Source organism: Juglans microcarpa x Juglans regia, chromosome 8D (assembly GCF_004785595.1).
Source record: "Juglans microcarpa x Juglans regia isolate MS1-56 chromosome 8D, Jm3101_v1.0, whole genome shotgun sequence".
NCBI classification, from domain to species: domain Eukaryota; kingdom Viridiplantae; phylum Streptophyta; class Magnoliopsida; order Fagales; family Juglandaceae; genus Juglans; species Juglans microcarpa x Juglans regia.
The window spans coordinates 28,575,767-28,585,597 of record NC_054608.1 but is presented as its reverse complement, the minus strand read 5'-3'; the positions used below and the strand labels follow the sequence as shown (position 1 = coordinate 28,585,597).

Genomic DNA, 9,831 nt, shown 5'->3' with positions numbered 1-9,831 from the left:
TTGTGGCATATGTGAGACTAGTGGGTACCTAACTCAGGATTGTCCAACAATCTCTGCTTTTAAAGAGGTGTTGCACCAACAAGCAAATGCCATTAATATAAATGACCTTTTTTTCCTCTTATTCTGAAACATATAATCCTAGATGGAGGAATGGAGGAATCACCCGAACTTTAGTTGGAGGAATGAGTCCAATTCACATCAAAATCCTCAAGGGCGTTCTGTTTCTACTCCTTTTGTGCCTCCACATAAGAAACCCTTGAGGAGACATTACAAACTGGACTCATTCCTCCATTACAAACTAGCTGTCTTAGGATTCACATCATTATTTTCTTTGAGGACATACATACATACCTTCTTGAGTGGACTTATTTGACCGAACAAAACGACCTATGTTGTCCCAAGATTGGGCATTTTCAGCCAATTCATCAGAATAGTCCCAATCATCATTAGGATCTTTATTTAAAAATTCAACATTACACATCATCTCTACAAACTGGCCCATTTGAGAAGTTAAACCTTCATAGAAAAATGGTGGGCTAAGTCTCATAGCCATGATGTGGGCAAGTTAGCAATAATTCCTTAAAATGCTCCCAATACTAAAAAAAAAATCTCATTTTTTTTTTTTGAGAAAAATTCATAATGTTTATGTGAAGAGTGTTAGTCCCGTGAGTAGGCAAAATTTTTGAAAAAAATTTTCTTTACATTTATTGCCATGTGCCAATAGATCTTGGTCTCAAGGAATTAAGTTATTTTTAGCTTTTTCCTCAAAAAGAATGGGAACAACTATAATCTAACAACATCATCATTGACAGTTTGGTTTTGCAAAGTTACAAAAACCTCTTCAGATTCTTTTAAATGCAAATAAGAACTTTCTGAGTCTAAGCATGAATCTTGAGAAGAAATTGAATTACTTACTCCAAGCTTTAAATCAAAATTCCCTATATTCATAGGAAAAATCATGCAAGATGGAGTACTTGTCCTTGTTTGGTGCAAATAATCATGCAAAATTCTCAATGGATTATTTTGAACATCATCATTTTTTAGTTTGTCATGAACACTATGATTGTCAGCCATGGTGTCAGAATGAGACAACCTAACCTGGAAGTCTAATTCAGGTGTATCAAAGCTAAATTTATGAGGCAGTTGGTAACATAAATCCCAAAGGCCTAATGACTAGTTGAAGAGTAAATGTCAAAATGGGTTCTCTTTACTAATTGTTTCTTAGCAATATGCAAACATGCTTGAATTTTGAATTTTCACTTCACAACTAGATTGTACTTTGAGGGTGAAAGTTCACTTTTGTAGTTGTTGATCTTTTAGTTGCTTGGAGGCTTGATGAACCACGACTAACTTGTTTACTTTTGGTTTGTTGAGAAGAAAAAAGTGAAGGTTGTATTGTTGGAGGCACTAGTAAGGAACCAGTAAATTAGACCAGGTACATCTGAAATGGCTACCTATTGTCAAAGTAAAAAAAAAAAACAAAACAAAACAATATTATTGTTTATACACACTTCTCCGGCACTATCTTCCCTCTTTTATTTCTAGGGTACATTTTTCACCCATGTTGCCCAGATGACTTAGACAAGAAGGGGAGTTGAATTGGATTGTATTTAAAATATATACATTAAATACACAATATAAAACATGAATAAAATACGAATCAGCAATAAATATAAAGAGTAAGGGTAAGAGAAAACAAACTCAGTGTTTTAACGAAGTTTAGCCCCACTGCCTACGTCCTCACCTCAATCTATCCGTTAAGGATTCTCATATTCACTATCCAAACTCTTTTAGGTGGGAGATAGAACTTTGAGTAGTATCGTTATAAAGAATCCGTGTAGAACACAATCAATAAGCTTACACATGGTGACTCGACGTCTATTCTCAGTGTAGAACATCTTCTACACATACAAGGGTTATACACACTTTTCATTGATACAAGAGCTAATTGTGGGTAAGTTATCAAAAAATACTTCTCAATGAGTGGAATAAGAATAATACAGGACAAAACTATATATCTCTCAAAATGAATAAGGGTTAAGGCTCAATCCTTAGAGAACAGAGATTAAAAGCTTTGAATGGATGTTGTAAAACTTGCAATTGATGTAAATGTGCTCTTGTTGTTGTGTTCTTGATTTGAAGATCTCAAATAAGCTATTTATAGGTATATGAGACTTTTTTTTCAAATTTTAAAAGATTCATATGTCAAAGACAACATCAACATCATCCACTTTTCAAAATTTTCAAATCAAAGTTTTACTTTTTGTAATTGTCAAAGACAACATCATTTATATTCAAATCAAAGTTTCACTTTCTTGAAATTGACAAAGACTGTTTCATTCACTTTTCTAGATATTTAAATAATTGAAATTATAAAAAAAAACGTCATTCACTTTTCAAAATTTTCAAATTAAAGTTTTACTTTTCGTAATTGTCAAAGACATCATTTTCTTTTTAAAAATTTTCAAATCAAAGTTTTACTTTTTACAATTGTCAAAGACAACAATCATTCACTTTTCAAAATATTCAAATCAAAGTATGCACTTGTGAAAGGTGACAATTAATTATCTTTCAAAAATTCAAGTTTCAAACTTTTAATATTCAAATATGTCATGCACATATGAAAAATACAATTTGATGTTTTATGAGAAAATATTAGTTTTGCGCCTTAATCCAATTTCAAATTTTATCAAGAGATATACAAAATTATTCTAAGAGCTTTATTTGTAAGCTTGTTCCTTTTTTTGCTCATACTTGGTTCATTGATGTGCTTAGCTTCATTGTGGAGACAATTTGAGGTTGAGACTCATTTATGCCTGAATTCATTTGTTATCATCAAAATCAAAATTCATATATAGATATGTAATTGTATAAAACTTGAAACCTTGGGTTCAACAATCTCCCCCTTTTTTATTATGACAAATACTTAGTAGAACTCTGAAGCCAGTAGTAATACTTAAGCCCCCCATGAGAATATGTGTTAGTTTTTCAAGCAATAGATAAACATAATTCCAAGCATATCTAAACAAGTTTAACAAATAAAGTGTTGGAAAGAGCATGTTAATATGTTCTAGACTAAAACTTCTCCCCCTTCTGACATTATTAAAAAGGAATCGCAATAAGAAATGCCAATGGACTGATGAAAATGGTGCATTTGTAGAAACTGAGGAAAGTTGAATAATTAGAGTTGCCCAGGTCCGGACAAATGCTGAAAAACCTTGAGCCGCCTGGTTCCCTACATAAAGGTCTGTATATTTTTCATAATTAGCCATTGCAAAAGTGTTAGTCATTGCACGATTTGTTGCATAATTCATGGAGACATGCCTTGCAGAATTCATGGAGGATTGTCTTCTGGTTGCAGCCATTGGTTTTTTACAAGGTAAGTTTCATTATCTCCTTCTAAATTCTCGAGTCCTACCCGGGTCCCAACAAATGCTGTAAAGCTCGAGCCGCCTGGGTCTGCTGAGATAGTGCAGCAAGTCCTTGAGCCCCGCCTGAGTCCTGCCTAGATTAACTCTACCAACTTTTGTATAAATTTGAATAAATCTAAAACATTATTGGAAGAATGCTGCTCGACCATGCTATCGTTCTGGATAAACAAAAACTAAGTCAATGAGCAATGTGAGAAATTGTTCTATGAGTATTCAAAAGGTGAAAATGGTAAATGGTCTTTTCTATTACCTAGAGCATTCAAATTTATGCAAAAGTTGGTAGAGTTAATCTAGGCAGGACTCAGGCGGGGCTCAAGGACTTGCTGCACTATCTCTGCAGACCCAGGCGGCTAAATCAGGAATCCATTACGCGAAAAATACTAAGTCAACATTAGGAGTCAACATCAAAGAAAGAAGTTAAGTTCTCCCATCATGCTAATAAACTTGGTACATATTTTTATTAGTAGCACCAAATATTATATCATCTAGATAAATCTGAGTCAAAAGAATATCATATTTTTCACGTTTGATGAAAAGAGTTGTATCGATTTTTCGATTTTACCTCTTAAAAAATATTTTTTAATCAAGAAACCACTAAGTCCTCATACCAAGCTCTAGGGGCTTGTTTGAGTCCATCTAGTGCTTTTGTGAGCTTGAAAACATGATTTAAAGAAATATAATTTTCAAAACCTAGAGGTTGCTCAATATATACCTCTTCATTTATAAAACTATTTAAGAATGCACTTTTAACATCCATTTGAAAAAGTTTGAAATCTTTATAACAAGCATAAGCAAGTAGCATTTGAATAGCATATAATCTTGCAATCGGTTCATATGTCTCATCATAATTGATTCCTTCTTCTTCATTGAAACCTTGGGCTACAAGTTGAGCCTTGTTTCTAGTGATAACTCCAAACTCATCTTTCTTATTTCTAAAAACCTATTTTGTTCTAATAACAGTATGATTTTTGGGTCTAGGGACAAGTGTCCAAACATCATTTCTTTCAAATTGATTTAGCTCTTCTTGCATAACTAGAATCCAAGATTTATCAAGAAGTGTTTCATTAATATTTTTGGGTTCAATCTTAGATAGAAAAACAATAAAAACAGTATGATTGTAAATATTTTTAAGAGATGATCAAGTACTTGCACATCGTGAAGATTCTCATAGAATTTGCTCTACTAGATGATCTTTCACAAATTTTCACTGTTTGGTTACATCTTGCATTAAGTTTTGATGATCTTTCTTGATATCTCCAAATGTTTTGAACATCCACTTATCTAAAAACCATTTATCTGCTTCATGCATACCTACAAAACAATTAAAATAATTTTTCTTGTACCCAAGTTCTTTGGGTCCTTTATTTGTAAGCTTGTTCCCTTTCTTGCTCATACTTGGTTCATTGATGTGCTTAGCTTCATTGTGTAGACAATTTGAGCTTGAGACTCCTTTTATGCTTGAATTCATTTGTTATCATCAAAATCAAAATCCATATGTAATTATATGAAACTTGAAACCTTGGGTTCAACAAGCCATTTGGGGGTTTTCGGTCTCTAGTTGAGATTTTGGAGTTTTTGTTTTGACTTTTGCTTGATGGGGTTTTGAATCAGTCGACCATTATGTTTGGGCTCTATATTTCTTCTAAACCTTATGTATTTAGGATGGTTTTTGGTGTGTTCTTGTATTTTACCCTTTGGTTTTCTATTTGTTGTCCACCAAGTGCTTGCCGTTTACCTCAACTATCATTTTTTGCTTTCCTTTTTTCAGTTGTCTGCATGCATTCCATTGCTCATTCCTCACTTAAATCAAAGTGCATTGTAGAGTTTAGGGTCTTAATGGTTGTGGGTTGGTCTTGTCAAGAGTAGTTGTATCCTCATTTCCCAAACAATACTCAACATGGGTCTAGATCTCCTACTTGTTGAGTATAACAATGTACATAATCCTTTCCAAATGAGGTCCAAAGACTCGGGCTAATAGGAGGAGAAGGTCAACCATATGGCAACTCCTGAGAATTCCTCCAGTGAGGAAGAAATTCCTATAACCTCTCCAACACCCTACATAATTGATGCAGAGTATGAACGATTCACTACTTCTAAGGCTGAAGAGGCTTATAGAAACATCTTCTCGCACCAACCTGTCTTGGGTGAAAGAGATGTAAGCTTAGTTGATTTTCCCCTACTGAGTTTAATATTATTAGAAGAATCTTTGTGGATAGGCATTGGCAAAAACTTCACTCCTCCCCTACTCAGTTTGTTGAAATTGTTAAGGAGTTTTACTCCAACATAGCCCACTTTAAATTGGAGGACCATAGTGTATTACCTCTATTGTTAGGGGAACCACCATTAGAGAGTTATATGACTTACCAGTAGTTGCGTCTCCTTTTTACCCATATCCAGGTATGGGGGCGCCAACTAAAACTGCTATGAGAAATCTTTTTGTCGGTCCTTAAGGACTTAAATGGAACCCCAAGGTTCCAAGGCTGCCTATGAGTGTTTTGCTTCCCCAATTGCGTCTATTAGCAAAAATAATGCTATCAGTTGTTAGATCGAGCTTCTTTTAGAGAGAGCTTATTTCATGTATGCACTAGCCACGAGAGTGTCTATTAACTTCCCCAAGCATGTTGTGGATATTATTCATTGAGCTCATGTTGATAAGGAGCAAATCTACCATTTGGGGGGGTTAATTACTAAGTTGGCCACTAAGGCCAAGGTCCCTCTCAAGGTAAATTAGCCAACTATAAAGATGGCTAGTTCTATCTCTACCATCACAGTAGAAAAGTTTGAGGCCCAACTGTCCAAGAAGCAAGCTCAAACTACAGAGTCCACCTCATCCCCTCATGAGACATCAATGCCCTCTTCCCTGGTCCTGGAGTAGAAAACTCTGCTCTCACAGAAGATTGATACTATTGCTGCCAACTTGGAAGCCAATTAGCTCAAATTAGAGAAGGACATAACTGTTGTACACTCTGGCTGTGTTCAAGCGAATGACAGGTTGGTTCAGCCATCTTTTGTAACAAGTACAATCTTACCTTTCTGATCTGTTGTTGGTTAGATTTGGTACTTTTGCTAGACATGACTATGACTATGATGTTTGTCTAAGATTTCAGTAACTACTTTCATGTTGCTACTTGTGTGTTTGGATTTATGTTTTTCTTGTGGTGTTTTCTAAGTTATTGATTGGTTCAAGTTACATTCAACAAGTACTTGATTTTGTCACCAATCCACTAAAGAGGGAGATTGAAAATGTGAATTTCAAGAGTTTGCTAGCGCTAGATGACTAAGATCAGTTTAAATTATGTGAGTTGTTGAGTGTAAAATATTTTGAATTTGTTTGGAGTTTGTAATTAAATGTTTTAGATAAGTAAAAGCATGTAATTCTAAGTGTCAAGGTTCTTATCTTAACCATTGAAGAGTTTGAATTTGAAGCTGCTACAAGGTTGTGGAGATAGTTTCTTGCTGTTAGCAAACAATTAGTGAAGCCGTTGCAACAGATTTAATCCGTTAGCAGAATTTCACTCGAACTTAGAAACTTCTTACCAAAATATATTTAAACTGTCAAATTAATTAGGAAATGGTAAAAGATTCAATTCTGGAGATTTTTACAGCACTTCCAAATGCTTATTTTCGTGAGAAAAATTCCTTGAGCATTTTCATATTGTTTATTTCAAAGAGTGTGATCGTAATCTGAGGTTCAGATAGTATGATCATTTCAACCATTGAGTTCTAGTTGAAAAGTCAATATTTGAAGATTGTCAGAAGTTTTGGCAGCTACTCTGGCTGGTCAAGTAAGAGTGTCAATTGACAAATATTTTGTAATTGAAACTTACTAGTAAAAGATTTCAAATAGTGTGGATTGACGTTTTCTGGGTAGGCTGCCCCTGCAAGGTTTTACCTTTAAAGAGTTTTTTAAAGGGTTTCCATTCATTACTGCCTTCTATGTTATGCAATTGATTTATTTTATATTAATTATGTTCTTATTGAATAATTGCATAAATATTGATTAACAAATTAATTGATAGAATTGGTAAACGTACAGAGGTTTTACTATACAAGGGCATTTGGAAAATTTCAAGGAGATGCCTAAGGGTACAACTCACAAATTGCCATCATAGCTAATACAATCCATCTTGTAGCCATTAAAAGGGGCTTGTTGGATGGAGACAACCACTCAGGCAGAGTTTGACTCTACAGGAGAATGGTTCGAGATTTTGGACTTCTTTCGTTTGATTCTCCCTGAGCCCCTCAACAGCATAGTCAACTCTGACTTAGTTATATTGAAATACTCTCAATGGGACTAAGGCTTCCTTTCTACACCCATCCGAAATGTTCCACACTATCTATGTTTGGCTTTGACTTAGTTGCTGCCGAACGCTTCGAGGATACTGCTAGCTTGCAGTATCGTACAAAGACATGCCCTCGAGTCTATCGGGGTAGAGAATCCTAATTTTGTTGGAATCCTCTATTCTCATACTGACTATCGAGTGATTTTCATATGGAGTTTCGATATTCCAATGTCACTACAGAATCAATATGGGAACCATTATGTTTGAGCACGATACAGAGGATGGCAGTGCCCTTTCTCTACAAGACTTGTTTTGTTGGTGTAAATCTCTTTCGCGATAAGCTCTATTGCATAGAAACTCTTTGTTGATAATGTCACTTGATCTCACTAGATGATGTGTTTTACCTACTCACAGTCATTCCTCAGCTTCCTTCATGTGGGCTTCTATGCATACTTCTTTAGTTGACTTACAACCTCTCCTTGCACCTAGTGCACACTTTTACCCAACACATATTACAAACAGGTAGGATATCGTTTGCAAAAGTAGATGGGAAACCATTGAAAGGACTGTTAGAGCATCCCACCCAAAAGCCTAATAGAAATCTACCAACATAAGCCTCCATCCAACATTCTACTAAGAGCATCCATGACAATAATAAATAGCACGTACCCCTTTTTGTTCAGCATATCCAAGGCTGCAACAAATTAATCCCCAACACTCGAAAAAAGATAGCACCTATTGATATAAAATGTCTGGAACAAGATGGTATCCATTAATTTCAATGTTTGAAATAACATAAACATATAACTATCAATTTCATTAAAAGTACCAATACTTTAGTCGATGTTATGGAGTAAAAAGACTTAAACATTTCATATTTTCAATTTCAAATTAAATGGATCAAAATACTATGATAAGTAGTTTGTCTGGGATGAAAAGAGAGTTACCTTGAGTAGTCCGTCCACAAGAGACGACAATCCAAATAAAGAAGACAGGGAGACCAAAAAGACTCGGTTATTTGTCCTCAAAACAGCTCCCATAAGAACCGTTGAAGCTCTTTTCCCTGTCTGTCAAAATCAGAGGAATGGTCATTTTGAGGATTTTGATAGGGACAGAGACTTTGTATTCTTCACGCCCGAGGTCCTGTTAGAGATACAGAGTCCAGATAAATGCAACTACATTTGCTGAAATCCAATTAAAAATTAATAATCAACCAGAAGTTATATGAAATATAAAAAGATATATGAGAATATTTTGAACTAAACCACCAAAAAGATAAGAACGAACGAACTGATAAGTTTCTTGGGGATTTCATGATCAAGCTGTTACAGGGTCTGAAGATACGCAGCTGAAGAAGAAACTAAAAGAATCAAAAGAAACTATATTCATATGGCTCTACTAAATTCACTTAACAAATTTCAAGAGTCGATCATCCGAATACGGTTGAAAAAGAAAAGCCCCTTTCAGATTCAATAAGATTTCTCCTATAGAAATCAAAACCCAAATGTTACAAATCTTGCTAAGAGATTAAAAAGAAACTGATTATAAAAGAAAACCCAGCTGCAGACGCAATCCAATGGTGGGAGAGAAATTAAAAACAGTGGTTTACATTTCACACAAAACTAAAAAGGGAATCGGGAGTACCTCTGGGCCTCTGGGTTGCGGAGTATAAAGAACTCCGGAAGCCATTTCTCTTTGTTTGTTCATGAGAGAGAGCCAAAAATGCCTCAAATCTCAGTAAGAAGAGCAATGTGCCAAAGACAGAAAAATGTAAAGACGAGGATTGCGCGTCTCATTCTTTAGCGTCTACGGCGGCCACCTCGTCGAACCCAAGGACCACGGGCACAGGATTGCTCAATTATGGAGGAGCATGAACAATGATGCGGATGTGAAAACCAACGCCTATGTTTCCTTTTTAAATTTTCTAGCCGTTGTTACTAATTGCTCGAAAAAAATTTAAAACCACCGGGCTTTCAAAATTTTCTAGCCGTTGGAATTGTCTCGTAATGTAACAAGTCTGCGCAACACCACCGGGGGGTCGACAGGCGTTGGAAGAAAGAGCTTAGGCTTGCTGAGAGGAAGTGGCAAGAGGCATATGTGATCGGGACTAGGAAAGC

General features: G+C 35.3%; 1 long non-coding RNA gene across 1 annotated transcript; it reads right to left on the bottom strand.

Moving 5' to 3' along the window:
- Positions 1–359: 359 nt before the first annotated feature.
- Positions 360–9,455, bottom strand: LOC121243117. Its single transcript, XR_005936066.1, has 3 exons — positions 9,359–9,455; positions 8,662–8,857; positions 360–387 (listed from the first exon to the last, which is right to left on the bottom strand). It is a non-coding gene; the product is annotated as an uncharacterized LOC121243117 (long non-coding RNA).
- Positions 9,456–9,831: the final 376 nt, after the last annotated feature.